Consider the following 25,351-nt stretch of genomic DNA (forward strand, 5'->3'; position numbering starts at 1 on the left):
ATCGGCCTTCAATCCCATCAATTTCTCCAATACCATTTCCCTACTAATACTGATTTCTTTCAGTTCCTTCCTCTCACTAAACCCTGTGTTCCCCAACATTTCTGGTATGTTATTTGTGTCCTCCTTTGTGAAGACAGAACCAAAGTATGTATTTAGTTGGTTAGCCATTTCTTTGTTACCCATTATAAATTCCTCTGTTTCAGACTGTAAGGGACCTACATTTGTCTTCTCCAATCTTTTTCTCTTCACATGCCTATAGAAACTTTTACGGTCAGTTTTTATGTTCCCCGCAAGCATACTCTCGTACTCTATTTTCCCCTTCTTAAACAATAACTTGGTCTTCCTTTGCTGAATTCTAAAGTGCTCTCACTCCTCAGGTCTGTTGTTTTTTTTGGCCAATTTGTATGCCTCTTCCTTGGATCGATTACTATCTCTAATTTCCCTTGTAAGCCATGGTTTGGCCGCCTCTCCTATTTTACTTTTGCGCCAGACAGGAATAAACAATTGTTGCCATTCACCCACGTGTTCTTTGAACATTTGCCATTGCCTATCCACCTTTAAGTAATGCTTCCCAGTCCGTCATTGCCAACTCACGCCTCATACCATCGGAGTTACCTTTATTAAGATTCAGGACCCTAGTCTCAGAATCAACTACGTCACTCTCCATCTTGATGAAGAATTCTATCGTATTATGGTTGCTCACCCCCAAGGGGCCTCACACAACTAGATTGCCAATTATTCCTTTCTCATTACACAATACCCAGTCTAGGATGGCATGTTCTCTAGTTGGTTCCTCAACATATTGGTCCAGAAAACCATCCCGTATACACTCCAGGAATTCCTCCTCAGTGGTATTGTTACGAATTTGATTTGCCCAATCTATATGCAGATTAAAGTCACCCATAATTACAGATGTTCCTTTATTGCATGCTTGTCTAATCTCCTGTTTAATGCCATTCCCAACATCACCACTACAGTTTGGGGGTCTATATACAATCCCCACTAACGTTTTTTGCCCCTTAGTGTTTCTCAGCTCTACCCATACAGATTCCACATTGTCAGAGCTAATATCTTTCCTCACTATTGCGTTAATTTCCTCTTTAACTAGCAATGCAACTCCACCGCCTTTTCCTTTTTGTCTGTCCTTCCTAAACACTGAATACCCCTGGATGTTCAGTTCCCATCCCTGGTCACCCTGCAGCCATGTCTCCGTAATCCCGACTATATTGTTTACAACTACTTGCGCGGTTAATTCATCCACTTTATTGCGAATGCTCCTCGCATTAAGGCACAAAGCCTTAAGGCTTGTCTCTTTAACATTACTTGTCCCATTCCCACTATTTGTCACTGAGGCCCTGTTTGATTCTTGCCCTTGATTTCTCTGCCTATCACTTTTCTTATTCCCCTTTCTGTCTTTTGTTCTTGTCCTTGATTCCCCCCCACCTCCTCTGACTCCTTGTATGGTTCCCATCCCCCTGCCATTTTAGTTTGAACCCTCCCCAACCACTCTAGCAAATATTCCCCCTAGGACATTGGTCCCGGTCCTGCCCAGGTGTAACCTGCCCAGTTTGTATTGGTCCCACCTCCCCCAGAACCGGTCCCAATGTCCCAGGAATCTGAAACCCTCCCCCTCACGCCATCTCTTCAGCCACGTATTCATCTGATATATCCTGCTATTTCTACTCTGACTAGCACGTGGCACTGCTAGTAATCCTGAGATCACTACCTTTGAGGTCCTACTTTTCAACTTACTTCCTAACTCCTTATATTCCACTTTTGGGACCTCATCCCTTTTTTTACCTATGTCGTTTGTACCAATGTGTACCACGACCACTGGCTGTTCACCCTCCCCCTTCAGAATGTCCTGTGGCCACTCTGAGATATCCTTGACCCTAGCACCAGGGAGGCAACATACCACCCTGGAGTCTCGTTTGCAGCCACAGAAATGCCTATCTATTCCCCTTACAATTGAATCCCCTATAACTATTGTATTCTTTTTACTCCCACCCTGTGCAGCAGAGCCAATCGTGGTGCAACCAATTTTGCTGTTGCTGCTTTCCCTTGAGAGGCTATTCTTCCCCAACAGTATCCAAAGTGGTATATCTGTTTTGCAGGGGAATAGCCACAGGAGATTCCTGCACTGCTTGCCTAGTCCTCTTGCTCTGCCTGGTGGTCACCCATTCCCTTCCTGCCTGTGGATTCTTAGCCTGCAGTGTGACCACCTCTCTATACATGCTATCCACAATACTCTCCACCTCGCAGATGCTCCACCCAGCCGCCGCTCCAGCTCCAAAACCCAGGCTTCCTGGAGGTGCAGCTGGAGAAACTTCCTGAACACATGCTGGCCATGGGCACTGGAAATGTTCCCGGCTTCCCACATAGAGCAGAAGGAGCACACCACAGCCTTGAGCTCTCCTGCCATAACTTACCCCTTTAAATTAAATTTTTTGGAAGATACTTAATATCAATTAATATCAATTACTCTAGAGCCCTTCTTCCCTGCTCCTCGTTGTTACAGAACATAGCCCTTACAAACGATGAACCACAAAAAAAACCTTAAAAACTATAAGTGATAAAAGTAGTAAATACTTAACCGACCGTGCTCACGGTACTCAAAGGATCACCTTGTTCTCTCCTCACCTCTTTCCTCAGTCACCAAACTCCAACTTAAGCACTCTACTGAAGACCAAAGCAGCACTCCAGTGCAGCCAAAGCCAGCACTATAAGGTGGCCTGTTTTTATACTCTCTGAATCTAGTCTCTGAAAACCTGTTTAAGCCAGTTATCTAATTAACTAGTTGTAGCTGCAAGCAGAGCCTGTATAAACCATGTTTTAAAGCTGGCCTAAAACTCACCTTCCAATGCAAACAGCAACTTTTAGTTAATTAAACTAAAGAAAGACTAGATTTTAGATAGAAATTAAGCCTTGAATTCCCTCAGTCACCAAACTCCAACATAAGTACTCTACTGCAGCCCAAAGCAGCACTCCAGTCCAGACAAAGTCAATAGGGCAATGTTATTGACACTAGTGCATTAGCATTTGATCTCAAGTACCCAAGCAGATGTTGCATTCTGTTTCACAGAAGACTTAATTCTGGACCAACTCAGCTCCTGCATCATGTTGTTCTGAAAATTTCCACCATTGTAACATTCAAAATTAACATATCATAATGTTAAAGCAGGTTTTATTTGTCTGTGGCTTCTTTTCTGATGCTAAACTTGTATAATAATTTGCTAGACTAATTTTTTTTAGAGAAGATTTCTCCCATACCCTCTCACTTCTGAAGGCTTTTTTTTAAACCAGTGCACAATTTTATGGGTACCAGACATCCTCTCGAGTACCTCACCCAAGTGAGCTCAGACAATGAATGTTGCCAAGTTATTCTACAATGGAGTATTTCAGCAAAACCTAAACTGTCCTCACCTCACCTACTGTCCACACACTTGACATTCCAATAGGAGCAAGAGTTGATTTTCTGTTGTCTAATCCAGGGGCAACTGGATCAAATGTAGCTGCTCTGGATGAGATAAAGAAACTCGGCACAAGTTGTGGATCTATATGATTCAACTGATCCACCAGGATTCTGAGTAACAAGTTCTTCACTTTAAGGTTTTACTAATTTTCTCCAATAAATTATCTAAAAGTATTCCAGATAAGATTTTTTAAAATCAGTTTTACCTAATAATCAAAGTATATTTAACCAGTAAATGAGATTTCCTAAAATCACAAGGTTTGGTTCTGTGTATCTCTTTCTGCATTTTTTGAAAAAGAACATTGAAATGTCTACAATTTTTTCTTCTCTGTTCTCCAGTGTGATTAAAGCTAGGTTTATGTTTATACCTACCTCTTTTGCTGCCTGTGTGATGAACAGCTGCCAGATTTCTCTGCGGAATTTCCATTCAATCCACACAACCTCCTGTGTATCTTATGGTTTTTTTGTCTTTTTTCTTTCCTTCTTCACTGTCTCCTCAACTCTTTATACCTCAGTTGCTCTAATCTCAATGATGTATCCACACACTGTCTAGCATTAGCTCCATCTAATTAAAAGCTAAAGCTCCTGAGACTGGGTTAAATTCCTTTACCATTAGGGGAGCCTTAAATAAGTAAGCAGCAGTGACAGCTCAGATATATATATATATATCTATATAGTGTGATTGTGATCATGGTGAACTCTCTCCTTGTTCCCCCAACATTTTTGTGCTATACAGTACAGTTGCCCTGACATCCTCCTCCAGCATTGGAGGAAGTCATTTGGGGTTGTCCTTGCCTTCCAGTTGATTCTGGAGTATGTGACTTTTTTGGCACAATTATGCTTTGGTCAAACCAGAAGTGATGAGCGACAAAATAACTTGTTCATTTTAAGTAAAATAATTTTGACTTTTTTTGTTTTAAAGTTAAATATAAGGACTGAGCTAGTACTCATCTACAGCAATGTCAGTGGAAATTCCATGTAAATGGCAGTTACACACTTTTCCAGTAATGTTGTAGGAAGTCTTTGGGAGAACCTCCATTGGAGTGTATGTAACAGGCTATATAATTAGACAAAATAATTAACTGAATAAGTGTGCTGAAAAATTTGCTAAGTATTTTGTCCCTTCCTCTCCCACAATCCAGTTTCTATACACATTTATTTTTTAAATGACTGAAAAATAGTTGAAAGAGTTGAGATGGGGAGAAATCGCACGTGATGAAATGGGGAGGTGATGGCGTAGTAGTATTGTCGCTGGACTAGACCCAGGGTAATGCTCTGGGGACCACAGCAAATGGTGGAATTTGAATTCAATAAAATTCTGGAATTAAAAGTCTAATGATGACCAATGATTGTCAATTGTTGTAAAAACTCATCTGGTTCACTAACATCCTTTAGGGAAGGAAATCTGATGTCCTTACTTGGTCTGGCCTACATGTGACTCCAGACCCACAGCAATGTGGTTAATTCTTAAATGCCCCCTGAACTAGGGCAGCTAGGAATGGGTAATAAATGCTGGCCAGCGACACCCACAACCCATGAACAAATATAAAAAATAACATATTTTCATACCTACAACTGAGCCAGCCTATGGTTAAGTACTGTCTTATGCAAAGGGAGAAAAGATTATATGGCAAAGCAAACCAGGCTGCTTTCAGACATTTAGCGAGCAAATTACAGGAACCTTGGTACATATCACCTGCCCGAGAACTAGGGTTGGAAACTATTGTAGCTTGGAGATAGATCCTTAAAAAGAGTAAACTAACCCTGAAGAAGAGTGGAAACAAAAGCATGTTTTAACATAGAATTTGAAGCAAGATAGTTCTCGACAACATCAGGTGTGAATACATCTAAATTGGCTCTTTTACAGTGTTACTGTGCTTGTAAAAAATATTGGAAATCCTCTGTCATCCTGATAACATTTATAAAATGCACATGTTCAAACCATCTCATACTTATAAATCTATGTTTTAATTGTTTTCAAATATATGTTCATGAGGAACTAAAACTGCAGATATCCTTCCTGTATTTTAGGTGGGATAGAAGGAAAGTCATGTCTGGCTATAATCCCTCCTGCAGCTAAATTTTGCAGTCACTGATGCATCAGAATAATACTCCACACCCATCATGAAAATAGTTTTCCAAGCAGTCCAGTCAATACATATTTAATATTGTACGTAATGGATGCTTTCACCATTGATGTGAAAGCCTGAACAATCCACTCCACCCTTGTGTGTAAAAAGGGATTTCCCAATGGAAATAGAGGGTCAATCAGGAGTGTTTAATTCTGTTTTCTGCTGCAGCCATTGCCTTTGATATAATCCATAGTAAAATCAAACAATCCTTTACAATGTCAGTTTATTTTGTTACTTGCATTTTTCCTGCATTAGTAAGTGAAAATATCAATTTTAGTGGAAGATTGCTATTAAACTGATAATTCAAAAATGAGAGTATTATGAAAGATTCGGTGCAGAGGGGAAGAGGTGCTCTTTGTATTTTTTCTTTGCTATCCAACTTCTTAAATCTTCAGAGAGTGGTCTTGCCCTGCTGCAGCAGTAAAGCCTACAAGGGAGAGGAATGACTGGTAAGTAGTGGGTAAGGTCGGGTAAGTATTTACTACATTTATCACTTATAGTTTAAGGTCTTTTTGTGGTTTATAGTTTGTATATTCTGTAGTAACGAGGATCAGGAAAGAAGGGCCCTAGAGTAATTGATTTAAAAGGTTTAATTTAAAGGGATAAGTCATGGCAGGGGAGCTCAAAGCCGTCATGTGCTCCTCATGCTCCATGTGGGAAGGCGGGAACATTTCCAGTGCCCGGGACCAGCATGTGTGCAGGAAGTGTGTCCAGCCGCAGCTCTTGGAAGCTCGGGTTTCAGAGCTGGAACGGCGACTGGGGACGCTGTGGAGCATCTGCGAGTCTGAGAGCATCATGGATAGCACATTTAATGAGGTAGTCACACCGCAGCTGAAGGGACTTGAGGAAGGAAGAGAATGGGTGACCATCAGCAGTCCAAGAGAAACAGACAGGTAGTTCAGGAGTCCACTTGGGTCCCACTCGCAGATCAGTATTCCATTGTGGAGGCTAATGAGGGTGCTGGTTCCTCCAGGGAGTGCAGACAGAGCCAAGCTTCTGGCACCACAAGCAGCTTGTCTGTACAGGAAGGGAGGAAGAGAGGAAGAGCAATAGTAATAGGGGATTCTATAGTCAGGGGAACAGATAGGCACTACTGTGGCCATCAACGCGACTCCAGGATGGTGTGTTGCCTCCCTGGTGCCAGGGTCCAGGAAGTCACTGAACGGCTGCAGGGCATCCTGAAGGGGGAGGGTGATAAGGCAGAGGTCATGGTACATGTTGGTACCAATGACATGGGTAGAAAAAGGGATGAGGTCTTGCATCAAGAATTCAGAGAGTTAGGCAGTAGACTAAAAAGCAGGACCTCTTGGGTTGTAATCTCTGGATTACTCCCAGTGCCACGTGCTAGCGCGCACAGAAATAGGAGAATAGCACAGATGAATACGTGGCTTAAGAGTTGGTGCCTAACAAATTTGATTGAATTTTTTGAGGAGGTGACCAGGTATGTATGTGAGGGTAGTGCAGTTGATGTAGTTTATATGGATTTCAGCAAAGCCTTTGACAAGGTCCCACATGGGAGACTTAGAAAGAAGACAAATGCACATGGGATACAGGGTAATTTGATAAGGTGGATTCAAAATTGGCTTGGTTGTAGGAGGCGGAGGGTGATAACAGAAGGCTGCTTTAGTGACTGGAAGCCAGTGGCCAGTGGCGTACCACAGGGATCTGTGCTGGGTCCCCTATTATTCATCATTTATATAAACGACATAGATGACTATGTGGGGGGTAGGATTAGTAAGTTTGCGGATGACACAAAGATTGGCCGGGTGATTAACATTGAGGTTGAATGTCTTGGGCTACAGGAAAATATAGACAGGATGGTCAAATGGGCAGATAAGTGGCAGGTGGAATTTAACCCTGAAAAGTGTGAGGTGATACACTTTGGAAGGAACAATTTGACAAGGAAGTATTCAATGAACGGCATGACACTAGGAAGTTCTGAGGAGCAAAGGGACCTTGGCCTGTGTGGCCATAGATCTCTGAAGGCAGAGGGTCATGTTAGTGGGGTGGTGAAAAAGTCATATGGGACACTTGCCTTTATCAATCGAGGCATAGATTACAAAAGTAGGGAGGTCATGTTAGAGTTGTATAGAACCTTGGTGAGGCCAAAGCTGGAGTACTGTGTGCAGTTCTGGTTGCCACATTATAGGAAGGATGTGATTGCACTGGAGGGGGTTCAGAGGAGATTCACCAGGATGTTGCCTGGGATGAAACATTTAAGTTATGAAGAGAGGTTGGATAGACTTGGGTTGTTTTCGTTGGAAGCAGAGAAGACTGAGGGGCGACCTGATCAAGGTGTACAAGATTATGAGGGGCATGGACAGGGTGGATAGGGAGCAGCTGTTCCCCTTAGTTGAAGGGTCAGCCTCAAGGGGCCACAAGTTCAAGGAGAGGGGCAGGAGGTTTAGGGGGGAATGTGAGGAAAAACTTTTTTACCCTGAGGGTGGTGACAGTCTGGAATGCACTGCCTGGGAGGGCGGTGGAGGCCGGTTGCCTCACATCCATTAAAAAGTACCTGGATGAGCACTTGGCACGTCATAACATTCAAGGCTATGGGCCAAGTGCTGGTAAATGGGATTAGGTAGGTAGGTCAGGTGTTTTTCACGTGTCGGTGCAGACTCGATGGGCCTCTTCTGCACTGTGAAGATAGATGTGGAAAATTAGTGAATTAAGACAAAAGGTTCAGAGTTGGGTTTAGATTTACAGAGAAACCCTAGTTTCTGCTGAATAAGGTGAAGCGTGTGCTGAATAATTCATTACACAATGCTTGGTTAATGTTTAATTCCCCCTGACGTGGCCTAACAAGCTACTCAGTTGTCAGGGCATGTAGTGATGGCCAATATGGTCTTTTCAGTGGCATCCAAATCCATGAGAACAAGTTAATGGAAGAAGTAACAAAATCATAGGAGCCTGCTGCTTTGCAATGCTGATTTCTGGACTATTAGATTTTATTAGTGATTGGTTGATTATGAAGGAAAATTTTCAACACAAGCATAATTTTAGCTCCTCTTAAATCACCTGCCACCAAATGTTTCCTGAAGGTGCTTCCCAATGGCCTGTTCATTTTAAGGTACAATTGAATGGTTATCAATTTGGTAATTAACTTAATCAACATTTTATTCTGTTCTGTATACTAAACATTATGTCCTATTTCTGGCCAACAGAATGCAGGATGAACATAAGGCAGACACTGGAAATCTAAAAGAAAACAGAAGTTTTCAGAAACTGCCAGCAGTTTAGTAAGTATCTGTAGAGAGAAGAAATAAGTTAACTTTTCAGGCGTGGCCCCTTCATCAGCACTGGGAGCAGATCCATGAGCTGTTCCTAGATCTCTGCCTGACCTGTGATGATGCTGCAAACTTTTTCCCCTTCAGTAAGCTCATTAATAACATGCATGGCCTGAAGTAAAATACTTCTAAATTTGACTGTACAGTTGTAGAATACTGAATAATTTCCCATTAATAACCTGAGCAAACAAAACTTGACTTTTGTTTTATTAACTATTGTTTCTGTTCACTAATTCATTTTTGAAGGGCAGTTAGCTTTTTACCCTACATTCCAGTGCTTTTTATTTCTGTCTGTTTTTTTTTGTTAAAGTGAGTGGAGGAAGGAATGTTGGCTTTTAAAATGATAAATGTGGGTGCTGTTATCAACCTGTTGGTGGTGGTGCGTCTTCTGCATAATCTTAGGGATTTGACTGCAGCTTCAGACCACAGCATCTAACTGCCGCTAAGAAAAGACTGGCAGTAATTAGAAAGAATGCAGAAACCACGACACCAAAGTCTGTTCGTTAACACCTTATTTTGCTGCCAACCATCAATAAATTATTTGCCTAATACAGATTTAGCAAGGATTAATGAGTGATGGGTGCTACTAGAGTAATGGGCACATATCATGATGATATTCCTGGCACTAGATTATATCCCTGCATTCATTGAATAGAAAATATTCCTCTTAATGTAAACATGCACATCCTTGGCAACTCATAGATGGATGTTTGGTATGGCCAGTGACACTATATGTAATAGCAATAGTAAAAAATGTTGCTGAGTCTGTGGACACACAGGGAAGCTGATTTAATAAGATGTCCACAATAAGACAAAATAGTTATGACATGAGAAGTTATTTTAGACATTGTTGACCACCAGGAGCTCACAGAGTTCTATTGGGAATTTTAAGTCTAGTAGGTGAGTGCAGTGGTTACCTTAGTGACAGGCCTTAATTAGCATATACCTGACAAATTGTACAATGACACACTATTTGCACATTAAATCTAAAACTTAAAAACCTGCAATGTCATGCCAATTAATATAACCAATGCAACATCTCTAAATTTTAATGACTAACCCTTTTTCCTGAAATGCTACTATACATGTAATTTCGCTAGCTGTCACCCATTTTGAAATTTTCAAAATGCAATATCAGCAGCCATTTTATACTCTGTGTTGTCATCAACGTAATTGTAGAAATTTAAAACAAGAAATTTGTTAATTTAAAACCAGTTTCTTTTCAACAGAACAGCAATCTGTTTCAAAATGTCTCATTTACATTGGGGGTTCGGAGGCTAGATTTTAACCCCTGACAATGGGTGGATTTGGTTCAGGTGTGGGATTTAAATATTAAACATCTGAAACAGGAACCCAGCTGGCCTCAAACCACCCACCTAGATTCAATAGAGGTGGATTGGGGGGGCAGATGACCAATCTGCTCGCAGGAGGCATGTTAGACATTTAAATGAGGTTATAAGCCTTTATTGCAACTTTGCTTTTATTTTTAACTAATGAAGGCTGGGTTTTCAAGGCCTCGAGAAACCCAGCAGGTGAAAGGAGGCAAGAAGGATTGAATCCATAAGATAATGCTTTTTCAGCACTGCTTGTGGACCAGGACAAGCAGGAATGATTCCTGCAGGCCTAACAATCTACCCAGTAATCTGCCCCATACCCCCAAAATCTAGCTGATTCTCCCTTCCCTATGATTGGCCTTGATCACCATCTGCCCCGTGCCCTCTCCACTAACCACCACCCTCAACTAGACCTACCTGCTCTCAGCCTAGCTTGGCTGTGGCCTTGTGCTGCAGGATTTCCCAATCAATAGGTAGCCCACCTGTCAATTAGGCTGGCTGTAGATGGGAAACTGAGGGTTACTATGCATGTATGTTAATGCGCGGTGTATAGTAAATAAGATTGGGGAGTTACAGGTGCAGATTGCCATGTAGAAATATGATGTTGTGGCAATATCAGAGACTTGTCTCAAGGAAGGGCAGAACTGGGTGTTAAATATTCCCAGGTACAAGGTGTTCATAAGAGATAGGAAAGGAAGGAAAGGAGGAGGGGTGGCGGTATTGGTTAAGGAGAGCATTGTAGTGCTGGAGGAAGAGCACGTCCCAGAGGGTTCAAGGACAGTCGATTTGGCTAGAGCTAAGGAACAAAAAGGGTGCAATTGCATTGCTCGGTGTAGTCTATAGACCGCCAACTAGTGAGAAGGACGTAGAAGAACAAATCTGTAGGGAAATTACCGAGAGATGCAGGCATTATAGAGTAGATATAATGGGGGACTTTAATTATTGTAATGTAGACTGGGACAGTGTTAGTGTAAAGGACAGAGAGGGGCAAAAGTTCCTAGATTGTGTTCAGGAGAATTTTCTACATCAGTATGTGCCCAATCCAACAAGAAAAGACACACTGTTGGACCTGGTTCTTAGAAATGAAGTGGGTCAAGTAGATCAATTGTCAGTGGGGGAACATTTAGGAGACAGTGATCATTGTATTGTACATTTTAGGATGATGATAGAAAAGGACGATAGGCCATCCATAGTAAAAATAATTATCTGGACAAGAGCCGACTTCGATGGGGCAAGAACAGAGCTGGGCCAGATAGACTGGAACAAAAGATTAGCAGGAAAAACTGTAGCTGAACAATAAGCTACCTTCAAAAAATAATTGGCTCAGGCAAAGCCAAGGTATATTCCATCAAAAGAGAAAGGTAGGGCAAACAAGTCCACAGCTCCCTGGATGAAAATGGAGATTGAAATTAAGATAAAGAAGAAAAAGTGCGCTTATGACAGGTATCAGGTAGAAAATACAATTGAGAACCAAGAGGAACACACAAGGTTCAGAGGGGAGGTGAAAAAGCACATTACAGACGCAAAAAGGTATTATGAGAAAAGACTGGCAGCCAACATAAAGGGGAATCCCAAAGTCTTCTATAGGTGTAACAATAGTAAGAGGGTGGTAAAAGGAGGAATGGGGCCGATTAGGGACCTAAAAGGGAATTTACACGTGGGCGAAGGGGCCATGGCTGAGGCATTAAATGAATACTTTGCATCCGTCTGTACCAAGCAGGTAGATGCCAATCAGGCCATAGTGACAGATGAGGAAACTCTGTCACTAGAAGGGTTCAAAATTGATAAGGAGAAAGTGTTGAATAGGCTGTCGGTACTTAAAGTTGACAAGGCACCGGGACCGGATGAGATGCATCTGAGAATATTGAAGGAAGTGAAAGTAGAAATTGTAGGGGCACTGGCCATAATCTTTCAGTCTTCCCTAGACTCAGGGGTGGTGCCGGAGGACTGGAGAATTGCAAACATTACGCCCTTGTTCAAAAAAGGTTGCAAGTATAAGCCCAGCAATTACAGACCAGTCAGTTTAACTTCAGTGGTGAGCAAGATTACTTGGGATAGAATTAGTGGAAAAATGTGGGTTAATAATGAAGAGCCAGCATGGATTTCTAAAGGGGAAATCGAGTTTAACTAACTTGCTGGAATTTTTTGAAGAGGTAACAGAAAAGATCAGTGAGGGTAATGCTGCTGATGTGGTGTACATGGACTTTGAGAAGGCATTTAACACAGTGCCACACAACCGACTTGTGAGAAAAGTTATTGCTCATGGAATAAAAGGGACAGTAGCAAGTGGATACTAAATTAGCTGAAAAATAGGAAGCAGAGAATAATGGTAAATGGATGTTTTTTGGGCTGGAGGAAGGTTTGTAGTGGAGTTTCCCAGGGATTGGTATTGGGACCCTTGCTTTTCCTGATATATAATAATGATCTAGTTCTTGGTGTGCAGGGGACAATTTCAAAATTTGTGGATGATATGAAGCTTGGGAGTGTTGTGAACAGCGATGAGGACGGTGTGGAACTTCAAGAGGACATAGACAAGTTGGTGGAGTGGGCAGATAGGTGGCAGATGAAGTTCAATGTGGAGAAGTGTGAGGTGATGCATTTTGATAGAAAGAACATGGACAGACAATATAAAATAAAGGGTGGAATTTTGAAATGGGTGCAGGAGCAGAAAGACTTGGTTTATATGTGCATAGATCATTGAAGGTGGCGGGACAGGTGGAGACAGCAATTAATAAAACATATAACTGGGCTTTATTAATATGGGCACAGAGTACAAGAGCAAGGAGGTTATGCTGAATTTATATAAGATCCTCGTTAGACCTCAGCTGGAATATTGTGTACAGTTCTGGGCACCACATTATAGGAAGGATGTGAACACATTGGAGAGAGTGCAGAAGAGGTTTACAAGAATGCTCCCAGGGATGAGAAACTTCAGCTATGAGGGTAGATTGTAGAAGTTGGGACTGTTTTCCTTGGAGAGGAGAAGGCTGAGAGACTTAGAAGTTTTCAAAATCATGAGGGGGCTGAACAGAGCAGGGAGAAGCTGTTCCCACGCATAAAATAACCAAGAACAAGAGGGCACAGATTTAAAGTGATTTTCAAAAGAACCAAATGTGATGTAAGTAAAAACTTCTTCACACAATGAGTGGTTTGGGTCTGGAATGCACTGCCTGGAAGTGTGGTGGAGGCAGGTTCAATCGAGGCAACCAAGTGGGCATTAGATGGTTATTTGAATAGAAACAATGTGCAGGGGTACGGGGAAAAGGCAGGGCAGTGGCACTAGGTCATAATGCTCATTTGATAGCCAGTGCAGACATGATGAGTCACGAATGGCCTCTTTCTGTACCGTTAAGATTTCTGTGAAACCTCCAGAAAAAATTTTGAAAATGCCCTGCAGTTAAAGGACTTCTCGGTTTCCCAATTTCAAAACAACCCATCCACTCTGTCTCCGCCTCTGAGGTAAGGCCCAGCCCATCGATTAAATTGCAACTATATCTAGAGACTAACAATATACTTGTAAACATAATACATAGTGGAATGTGTCTCATAGTATCATACCAATCATAGTGCCAACTGTAAGCTTTTCACACTGATGTCTGTGTTTTAAGGGTCCAGTCAATGTGTCAGCTGTTGGTGCTAATAATTGGTGTGGACCAAGGCCCTCTTTCCTCAGTCTTGCTTTTATTCATGATCAACTGCTCATGGACTGGACCAGGGCCCCTCTGCTTATTCAACACCACACCTGGGGCTAATGCTGGTGATCTGGCCTTTGTGTATAGGGATAGAATGCAGTGATGTAGTCAGTGCATAACAATAGTGAGACACCGTGGGGAAGGGAGGTAAAAACCTTTAGGTAAAAAGGCAGCAGATACAAGGCAATGCATTACTGAGGCAGAAGATGTGGACAAATATATAATAGAAAAAAGACAGAGACAAAGCAGGGCAAGAGGCAGAATTACAAAAGAAGACGGAGACACTGAAAGAAAAGCCCACAAACAATTGAACCAATAGGATGAGATATAGACAACTGGATGAGGATAGAGACACAAAGCTGAGCCAGGCAAGTAACATACATCATATCCTGTTACTTATCATTAGCAAGGCCATAGGACTTCCACTGGTTTTACATGACTCCTTCACTGTATACTTTAGTTCAAAGCAAAACAGCAGAAAGTCAGAATTGTGGAGCAGTAGGCAATATACAAATTAAAACCGAGGATATTGGTTGGAAAGCTGCCAAAGTGAAAGTATTAAGGCAGGTTTGTCCAGCTTTTTTGTGTGTGGGGCCACATTTCAAAATTTTTCTCACTCAAGGGGCCGATGAGCACATTTCAGAAAGATAAAGATTGGCACAATGTTAAACATGAATTTTTAAAAAAAAAACTGATGTATGAAAAGAAACATCTTGCTGAACAAAGAAACAATGAGTAATAAATAAAATATTAGACTGTAATAGGGTAAGTGTGTGTGTGTCTGGCTCACTCACAGTCTCAGGGTGCTAACTCACTCACCCTCAGCCATGTGAGAGTGAATGAGAGTGAATGACGGTGTGTGTGGGTGAGGGTGAATGAAAACCCTGATACTGGGAGTGAGCCAGACGTATAGGCACACTCTGCCCCCTCATACATACTCCCCTTCTCACCAAGCTCAGCCTCTCAAAACTGCTCACATTCCCCCTGCCTCACACCTACCTCCACTTCACGCCCTCTCTCTCCTCCCCCACCTCGCACACTCTCTCTCTTTCCCCCCCCTCGCCCCCTCGCGCCCCCTCTCTCTTCCCGCCCCTCGCGCCCCCTCTCTCTTCCCCCCCCTCGCGCCCCCTCTCTCTTCCCCCACCTCGCGCCCCCTCTCTCTTCCCGCCCCCTCTCTCTTTCCCGCCCCTGGCGCCCCCTCTCTCTTTCCTGCCCTTGGCGCCCCCTCTCTCTTTCCCGCCCCTGGCGCCCCCTCTCTCTTTCCCCCCCCCCACCCCCGTTCACACTCTCCCCCTATCTAACACACTGTCCCCCCGCAACCCCATCTCACACTCCCCCCCGTCACTCTCTTCCCCCTCTGTTACACTCACTTCCTCCTACCCGTTCCCATCACATTCTCTTCCATTCGCCAGGGGCACTACCTCCGCTCCCCGGGGCGGGGGACCGCCCCTCCGCTCCCTGGTGGGGGGGGACCCTGCTCCCCGCTTCCCAGGGGCAGTCTCCCCAGCTCCCCTGCCCTTGGGGCCCCAGCCCTTGGCTCCCCAGCCATCGGCTCCCCGAGTCCCGCTCTCCTGCTCCCCAGCCCTCGGCTCACCAGGCCCCAAATTCACTGGCACTGCTGTTCTCTGCTCCTCCAACCATAGATTGTTTCTCTTCCCCATTTGCTGCTGATAGACTCACATTGAACCAATCAGCATCAAACGATTGGAGGAGTAGCTCCATGCAGAATCTTCCATTCAAACTTAACTGTTTGACTGGCGTTTTGAAAACTGGCTCTGGGGGCCACAAAGGTGCTTCGCGGCCACATCTGGCCCAGGGGCCGTTATTGGACAAGCCTGTCTTAAGGCCTTATTAAAACAGAAAGAACCAATCAAAGCATTTTTGTCTATCATTTTTCGCAGTGACTGAAAACTCTAATGTCCAAATTAAGGTCTGTAGCCTAAAAAGACATTAAAAGATTTCAGCAACAGCCTTTTAAATTGGAATGGGAATATTATGGACCTCTGTTGGAGAAATGCTATGTTCAGATTCCGTCTTGTATTAGGAACACAAGAACAGGAGAAGGCCAATGCAGCCCGTCAAGCCTGTTCCGCCATTCAATACGATCATGGCTGATCGAACATTTCAATGCCTTTTACCCACATTATCCCATAACCCTTTACGTTATTGTTAACCAGAAATCTATCAATCTCTACCTTAAACATACTCAATGGCTGAGCTTCCACATCCCTCTGGGGTAGAGAATTCCAAAGATTCGTAACCCTCTCAGTAAAGAAATTTCTCCTCATCTCGGTCCTAAGCGACTTCCCCCTTGTTTTGAAATTGTGTGCCCTGGTTCTAGGCTCCTCAACTGGGGGAAACATCTTATCTGCATCTGTCCTGCCAATCCTTTAAGTATTTTGTGGGTTTCAATGAGATCACTTCTCATTCTTTGAAACTCTGGAGAATACAGGCCCAGTTTCTCCAATCTCTCTTCATCCCGTCATCCCCGGAACAAGTCTGGTCAACCTTTGTTGCACTCCCTCTATGGCAATAACATCCTTTCTGAGGTAAGGGGACCAAAACTGCACACGCTACTCCAGGTGCGGTCTTTTTCTTTATTCATTAACGGGATGTGAGCATTGCTGGCTGGGCCAGCATTTATTGCCCATCCCTAGTTGCGCTTGAGAAGGTGGTGGTGAGCTGCCATCTTGAACCGCTGCAGTCCATGTTCAAGAAAAAAAAGACTGCACTTGGAGTACTGTGTGCCGTACTTCTATACAATTTGGTATATGTTAACCTACATCAGCTCAGCCTCCCAGAGATCTTCTATACAATTGAAGCAAGACTTCACTATCCCTGTACTCAAATCCTCTTGCGATAAAGGCTAATATTCCATTAGCCTTCCTAATTGCCTTTTGCACCTGCATGTTAGCTTTCAGTGACTTATGTACAAGCATACCCAGGTCCCTTTGTACATTTACATTTTCTAATCTCTTACCATTTAGGAAATACTCTGCACTTCTGTTCCTTCTACCAAAATGGATAACCTCACATTTTTCCACATTATATTCCATCTGTCATAGTGCGGTACCCCACTAGCCACAGCTTGCCAAAGCGAGAATGACCTGTTTATTCCTACTCTCTGTTTTCTGCCTGTTAGCTAATCCTTAATCCATTGCCAGTGTTGCCTCCTATCCAATGTGCTTTTATTTTGCTAATCAGCCTGCTGTGAGGGACTTTATCAAAAGCATTCTGAAAATCCAAGTATACTGCATTCATTGACTCCCCTTTATCAATTTTGTTAGTAACATCCTCAAAAAGCTCCAACAAGTTCGTCAAACATGATTTCCCATTCGCAAATCCATGCTGACTATGCCCAATCAGATCATGATTATCCAAGTATCCATTTATCACATCCTTTATAATGGATTCTAGCATTTTCCCTATTACTGATGTAAGGATAACAGGCCTGTAGTTCCCTGTTTTCTCTCTCCCTCCTTTCTTAAATAGTGGGACTAGCCTCCAATCTTCAGGAACCATTCCAGAATCTATAGAATTTTAAAGATTTCATTGAAAAGATAAAGTATCCGCAGAAACCTGTTGCAACAGACAGTATCAGGTATGTGTCATCTTAGCAAGACCACTCCATGGCTGACACAAGGTGTCGTCATGAAGATATTTTTCAGCACTTGTGTGGTTATGGACTAGTAAATAAATCTACCTGCTTTGCAATCATATTTTTACCTTTTTCTGTAAATGTATGTAGTCAGACAGCTTCTGTTATGAGTTAAACCACTTACATAGATGAGTGATGACTGTGGAGCTATCACCCACTTATATCACTGGGACAGTAGGTCTCTGGAAGGCTGAGCTGATGTAGGTTAACGTATACCAAGATTTATGGTAATGGGAGAGGTATGATCTAATGTCCTATAGCTGCTTATAACTGGACATGCAATGTGAATTTAGGGAGAGAGAAGGTAAGTATTGAGGGATAGCCACCCTCCAACTGTTCTCAGAACTCTACTGTGAGGACATCCGCAGCATCTGTATCATTATGTGTGTTATCTGTATCGTTTTCTCTAACAAATATTTGGTGAAATACTCTGCATCTAGAACTTTCATTCCTGGCACAACAACTAGAAGCCTGTCTCTTTTTAATATTTTGTTACAAAATCATTCCCTGGGAAATACATGTACTGATTGCAGAGAAACCTACATCACAAACACTCAACTGTAAATTTTTCCTGATATGATTACCTGGGCTACATACTAAAGCAACCACTTGCACCAAAACCATAAACCTGCATAGAAATAGCAAGCTATATCAATCCTTGAATCTGCTTGTCCTGGTGTTTCTCTCTCTGTCTGCTCCAATGTGAATGTTAAAAGATCACAACTGGACCTTCAGCCTTCCTTCCACTCATTTCTGGGTGGAGCTGCACAGGGCAAGGACAGAAATATGAATGGGTAAGCAGTTTCTGTGAAACTCGTCTATTATCTCATCCATGAAATTTCTGGGACCTTCAATATCTGGACAGGTGTACTTTTAATAATAGGTAAATTAAGAAAATGTGTCATTTGGTGTGTTCCCTTACAATTGCCAGTTCATTCCTGATGTCCATCATTTATAGGGCATTAGAGAGGAAGGAATTTATTTTTACAAATCAGAAAGCCTTAAAACCACAGACCAGAAAAGCACACCAATTTTACTGAAGGAGGAAGTCTTTGCCATCATACCTTCTTTGAAGAAGAGAATGAAGTTATCCAATTGCCGTGACAATCATTTCTTCCTCAACCAACATCAAACATTTAATGGATCCTTCTATAATTTTTAAGATTCTGATGTGTGCAAAATTGCTACAACTTTTGGCATTGTAACAGTTACTGTACTTAGTAACGTGCAATAGCAATAATGTACATTTATATAGCACCATTAGTCTCAAATGTCTCAAAGAAGTTTACATAGCACTAACAAGAGTAACAGAACACTGAGTTACCCAGATAGATGGGAATAGAACCGCACAGGGACAGTCCTACAGAGCTTGACAATGGAGGAAAGGAAGATAACACAATCAACTGTGTTAAATGCTGTTATATATAAAGTCATTCATTATATGTGCAGCACTTTGAAATGGTTCTCAGAAACAAATAGAAGTTACAATACAGAAACAGGCCATTTGCCAAAGCAATGCATGAGGTATCATAGGGAGCTGTTTCTTTCAATGTTCTTTTTCTTGCCCAATCTTCCTTTAGGTGCAGTGCTAATCTTGATTTAATTGCCTAATGGACAGGAGATACTGAAATAGCATGATGAGCACTGATTAGTCCCCATATCTTGAGACGTGAGGTGGAATTTAATGCCCACCCCCACTGGGAGCTAGCTGGGAGGCCAAGTGGGGGAGATTGGGGGGTGCATATGATCTGGTGGGAAGGCACAGGGTGGAGAGCCATATAGAAACATGCTGTGGGAGGCTTCTTAGTCAAACAAAACAAACTTTATTTATAAGCAGCTTCCCTGGCTGCTTGTATCCAGCCAGCCCTTCATACAGCCATCTTTCCCTAGGGAACCCCTCCCTAGAATCTTTTCCCCCATGCTAGCCACACATTGGTTGAACAAATCACATGTCCCCTACTCAGTTGAACTGATCTTAAAGTGACAGCCATCACATCCCCTCCCCACGTTACTCCTTTATGCATCTTTTCAGTTAACAATTGTTTCATACAATTGAACCAAAGATTTTCCGAATAATAGACCCCATTGATATAAATTAAGCCTTTGGGGTGGTTTTCGAATTTGTGTCGAGTGGCATAGTTCAGCAGGTTGTGAGGCTTCCACTGGATCAACATTTTCTGGAATTGTACTAACGGGTACCTCCTGGAGGACCACCAGCTCCTGCTCAGTCCTGATCCTTTTGAGTAGGCCTGCGGGCTCTGCTCCCGCTGCACAGAGCTCCTCCTTTTGCGGGCACAGGGACAGGTCGCCTCCTGCCCCCTGGCAGTCCTCCACTCCAGCCGCCCTCAGCTCACAGCCACATTTGGTACAGACAATTCATTGTCATTAACTTCCACAAGCATGTCATTGACGTTTATTACAGGTCAACCAGAACCTGTGTACACAGGTTCACCAACACTCGGTGGTAACACCAACAGCAAGAATGCCTCTCTACCTCTCAAATGGTCAACGTGCTTCCAAACAATCCGTCTCTCTATCCTTATTTGATACGAAAGAGGTCCGGTCTGAGAGACTACCGTTCCGGGGATCCGCCTGGGACATCTACTGAAGTTTTTCACGTACACGTTTTCAATAGTCGAGAATTTCCTAGCTCTACTGTGAGAACCATGACTTGTCTTCTGGTTGCACTGATTTGACTCTACCCTCCCCTGAAAATTTGAAAACACAAGACTTAACCTCGTCCTGAGACGACATTTCATTAACAGTTCAGCAGGAGGAACACCTGTCGTTGCGTGTGGGATGGTACATAAACTCAGCAGAAAACGTGAGACTCTTTGTTGCTAAAGATCCACCTGATAGTTCTTTCATGCCAGATTTAAAAGTTTGGACGGCTCTCTCGGCTATGCTGAGGGGTTGGGCTCTGTCTTTGTTTTTTATACCATTGAGAGTGGTGAAGTTTTCAAACTCCGCACATGTGAGCACTGCCCCATTGTCAAATACGATTACTTCAGGCAAACCACGAGTTGCAAAACAGTGCCGCAAGCTTTTTGATGGTCGCCATCGATGTCGGTGTTTTCACCTCAAAAATTTCTATCCACTTAGAGTGTGCATCAATTACGAGGAGAAACATCGTATCCATAAATGGTCCTACATAATCAACATGGATGTGGACCCATGACTGCTCAGGCCATTGCCAAGCTTAGTGGAGCTGTGGCTAGCAGGTTTTGCTGCAGCAGGTACTGTTAGTAGTACCGTATAATGTTCTCAATATCAGTGTCGATTCCAGGCCACCATACATAACTCCTGGATAACATTTTCATTTTCGAGATACCAGGGTGGCCACTGTGTAGTTGCACCAGGAGTAGCTTCCGGCCCAGCACAGGAACGACCGCTCACACTCCCCATAGCACAATACCATCTTGACAACTAAGTTCATGTTTACGGATGGAGTAGGGTTTGATGTCTTCTGAAACTGCCTCATTTCCCCATCCGGTAAGGATTTTACCTCGTACTCCAGATAACAGTGGATCCCAGCTGGTCCAGGTTTTGATTTGTTTCGCACAGAATGGTAGCGTATCCAAAATGTTTAAGGCCAAAGCAATTTCTTGAGGAATAGGTGTACATGTAATACTTTCTCTCAAGGGCAGGCAACTCAGGGCATCCGCATTCGCAATATGTACCCTGGTTGGTGTTTAAAGGTGTATTTGTACGTGGCCAGGATCAATGCCCACCTCTGGATCCTCGCAGAGCTACTGGTGGAATAGCCTTGTTCGCCTTAAAAAGGCCCAACAGCAGCTTGTGGTCTGAAACAATAGTGAAGTGTCTCCCGTGTAGATATTGATGGAACTTTTTGATGCCGAAAACTATTGATAGGCCCTCTTTTTCGATTTGTAAATACCCTCTTTCAGCTAATGATAGTATTCTTGACACATATCCTATCGGCCTTTCCAGGCCATCAGCCATTTCATAGGACAACACTGCCCAATGCCATATGGAGAGGCGTCACACGTCAGTGTTAGTTCCTTCGATGGGTCAAAATGTACAAATAGGCTTGAAGAATGCAGCAATTGCTTCACCTTGTTGAAAGCCATTTCCTGAGGAATTCTTCAAAACCAGCGGTGATGATTCTTTAGAAGGGTGTGTAAGGGGGCCAACACAGTGGATAGATTTGACAAAAACCGCCCATAATAATTAACTATTTCTAGAAATGATTCAAGTTCAGACACATTCGTGGGGGAAGGCGCTTCTTTTAGGGTCTTGACTTTCTCATTGACAGGGTGTAGCCCTTGAGCATTGATCCTGTGTCCCAGGCAAGTCACCTCCCTGGCTAGAAAAGTGCACTTTTCTTTCTTGAGATGAACTCCAGCATCCTGAAATCTTTCTAGCACCTCATTTAAATTTGCCAGGCGTTCGGCCTCCTTGGCCCACATGATAAGTATATCATCGAGGTATACCACAGCCTGTGGCAACCCCTGTAGTAGGTTATCCATCGTGCTTTGCACACGTGGGTTTGAATCCCATCCTCGTTGCCAAATGTAGAAACATGCTCTGGGAGGCTTCTTAGTCAAACAAAACAAACTTTTTTTACATGAGCGCTCCCATGGCTGCTTGTATCCAGCCAGCCCCTCATACAGCCATCTTTCCATAGGGAACCCCTCCCTTGAATTTATTCCCCCGCGCTGGCCATACATTGGTTGAATAAATCACGTGACCCCTACTCAATTGAACTGATCTTAAAGCGATAGTAAGCCCATCCTTTACCGATTAAGTCAGGGATAGTGAAGGTCGAGGACAGCCTATTAGCCCCCTCCCTCCTCCATCCCCTTGCCGGGACCTGTCTGACTGGCCCCAGTGAGCTTGCCCCACTCACTTCTCCTCCAGGCCTTCAATGTTGCTTCTGGCCTGGGGCTTGCTGGAGTCCGAGCAGTGGCCACCGCTCTCCTGTTAGTACTGCTGGGACTGTAGTGCTGCCGGCCCTCGTGAAGGTGGGATCTTCACCTTCAAAGCTCTGGGAACGTATGAACATACATACAAACAAGGAGCAGGAGTAGGCCATTTGGCCCCTCAAGCCTGCTCCGCCATTCAATAAGATCATAGCTGATCTGTTAGTACCCAAAAATCTGCATCCCGCCTACCCCTGATAACCTATCAGCCCCTTGCATACCAAGAATCCATCCACCTCTGCCTAAAAAATGTTCAAAGACTCTGCTTCACTGCCTTTTCAGGAACATAGTTCCAAAGACTCATGATCCTCAGAAAAATTTTTGCCTCATCTCCATTTTAAATAGGCAACCCCCTATTTTTAAACAGTGACCCCTAGTTCTTGACTCTCCCACGAAAGGAAACATCCTCTCCACATCCACCTTATCAAGACCGCTCAGGATCTAATATGTTTCAATCAAGTCATCTCTTACTCTTCTAATCTCCAGCGGATACAAGTCTGGTCTGTCCAGCCTTTCCTCATAAGACAACCGCCCATTCCAGGTATTAGTCTGGCAAACCTTCTCTGAAATGCTTCCAATGCATTTACATCCTTCCTTAAATAAGGTGAACAAAACTGTACACAGTACTCGGGATGTGGTCTCACTACTGCCCTGTACAACTGAAGCATAACCTCCCTACTTTTGTATTCAATCCCCCTCACAATAAATGATAACATTCTGTTAGCTTTCCTAATTACTTGCTGTACCTGCATATTAGCCTTTTGCGATTCATGCACTAAGACACCCAGCTCCCTCTGCATCTCATACCCCTGCAATCTCTCACCATTTAGATATGATTATTTTTTATTCTTCCTGCCAAAATGCACAATCTCACATTTTCCCACATTATACTCCATTTGTCAGATCTTTTCCCACTCACTTAACCTATCTATATCTTTTTATAGCCTCCTTATGTCTTCTTCACAACTTACTTTCCTACCTATCTTTGTGTCATTAGCAAATTTGGCCACCATCCCATCCATCCCTTCACCCAAGTCACTTATACAAATTGTAAACAGTTGAAGTCCTAGCACTGATCCCTGTGACAAACCACTCATTACATCTTGCCAACCATCTTGATCATTCACCTTTGGGAAGAGCAGTCAGAGAGGCAGACCTGCAGGAGATACACAGAGCGGGGAGAGAATCAATACAGCCCGGGGAGCGCGGCCTACATCACTCACCTTCAGAAAGAGCGGTTGGAGAGGCAGACCTGTCAGCTGCTCGGAACTGGCCTGTGCTGAGTTCTAAAGGACAGTGGAAAAGAAACCAAATTGTGACATCACAGGAAAGAGGCAATTTGATTGGTTGTGGAAGAAGTTAGCAGTTTGGTGAGTATATGGTAAGTGTTTAAGGCTTATTCTATTCCTAAGGTTTAAAATAAAGTAGGAACTGTACTTTTGGTAAGGTTTATTAGGTAGTGCGAAGTAATCTAAAGTTAATAGAAGTAAACCAAAGTAAAATAAAGTAAGCATAAAAGAAGTAAATTGAAACCATGGCAGGATAGCTCAGTCATGTGGAATGCATGTCCTGTAATACGCGGGAAGTCATGGATGCTCCCGATGCCCACATGTGCAGGAAGTGTCACCAGCTGCAGAACTTTGAGCTCCAGATTTCAGAGCTAGAGTGGTGGCTGGAGTCACTGTGGTGCCTCCGTGAGGCTGAGAGCTACATGGATAGCATGTTCAGAGAGGTGGTCACACCGCAGCTTAGGAGCCTGGAGGTAGAAAGGAAATGGGTGACCGCCAGGCAGTCCAAGAAAACTAGGCAGGTAGTGCAGGAAACCCCTGGGGTCCCGCTCATATCTGTTTTCTGTTTTGAAAGCTGATGAGGGTGCTGGTTCCTCAGAGGAGTGCAGTCAGAGCCAAGTTTGTGGCACCATGAGCAGCTCAGCTGTACTGGAGAGGAGGAAGAAGAAAGGAAGAGCTATAGTGATAGGAGATTCGTTAGGGGAACAGACAGGCGCTTCTGTGGCCGTAGACATGACTGCAGGATGGTATGTTGCTTCCCTGGTGCCAGGGTCAAGGATGTCACGGAGCTGCTGCAGGACATTCTTCTGGGGGAGGGTGATCAGCCAGAGGTCGTGGTCCATGTTGGTACCAATGACTTAGGTAGAAAAGGGAATGAAGTCCTGAAAGCAGACTTTAGGGAGTTAGGAAGGAGATTGAAAAGCAGGACCTCTAAAGCAGTAATCTCTGGATTACCCCCAGTCCAACATGGTGTAGAAGGGAGGACATCAGATTTCTGGGGCATTGGGACCGGTTCTGGGGAAGGTGGGACCTGTACAAGCTGGACCGGCCACATCTGAACAGAACTGGGATGAATATCCTCGCAGGGATGTTTGCTCGTGCTGATCGGGGGGGTTTTAAACTAGATCGGCAGGGGGATGGGAACATGAGGGCAAAGTCAGAGCAGGGAACGGGGGATGGAGAATTAGTGAATGACTCTGAAAGACAGAAGAAGCACAGGTTAAAAAGTGTACAGCACAGGAATTTGGCAGTATTAAACGGTATATATGTGAACAAAAGAAGCATAGCAAATAAAGCCAATGAGCTGAGGGCACACATAGACACATGGCAACATGATATCATTGCTATAACTCAAATTTGGCTTAAGGAGGGGCAAAAATGGCAGCTCAACATCCCTGGATATAGAGTTTTCAGACAGGATAGGGAGGGGGATAAAAAAGGGGGGACGTAGCATTATTGGTTAAAGAATCAATTACAGCTTTGAGGAGGGATGATATACTAAATGAGACATCAAACAAGGCCATATGGATTGAGCTCATAAATAA

The 25,351-nt window shown here is 43.5% G+C and overlaps 1 long non-coding RNA gene across 5 annotated transcripts in view; it reads left to right on the top strand.

The window, feature by feature from the left end:
- LOC144691664 (uncharacterized) overlaps nt 1-25,351 on the top strand; it is a 79,322-nt gene that overhangs the window by 17,730 nt on the left and 36,241 nt on the right. For 4 of the 5 annotated variants that reach the window (XR_013579182.1, XR_013579185.1, XR_013579183.1 and 1 more), the window contains exons 2-3: nt 8,769-8,843; nt 17,410-17,518. This is a non-coding gene — a long non-coding RNA (uncharacterized LOC144691664). The remainder of the gene's footprint in view (nt 1-8,768; nt 8,844-17,409; nt 17,519-25,351) is intronic. The other variant, XR_013579184.1, reaches the window with a different exon arrangement.

Source organism: Cetorhinus maximus, chromosome 16 (assembly GCF_964194155.1).
Source record: "Cetorhinus maximus chromosome 16, sCetMax3.hap1.1, whole genome shotgun sequence".
Classification (NCBI taxonomy): Eukaryota; Metazoa; Chordata; class Chondrichthyes; order Lamniformes; family Cetorhinidae; genus Cetorhinus; species Cetorhinus maximus.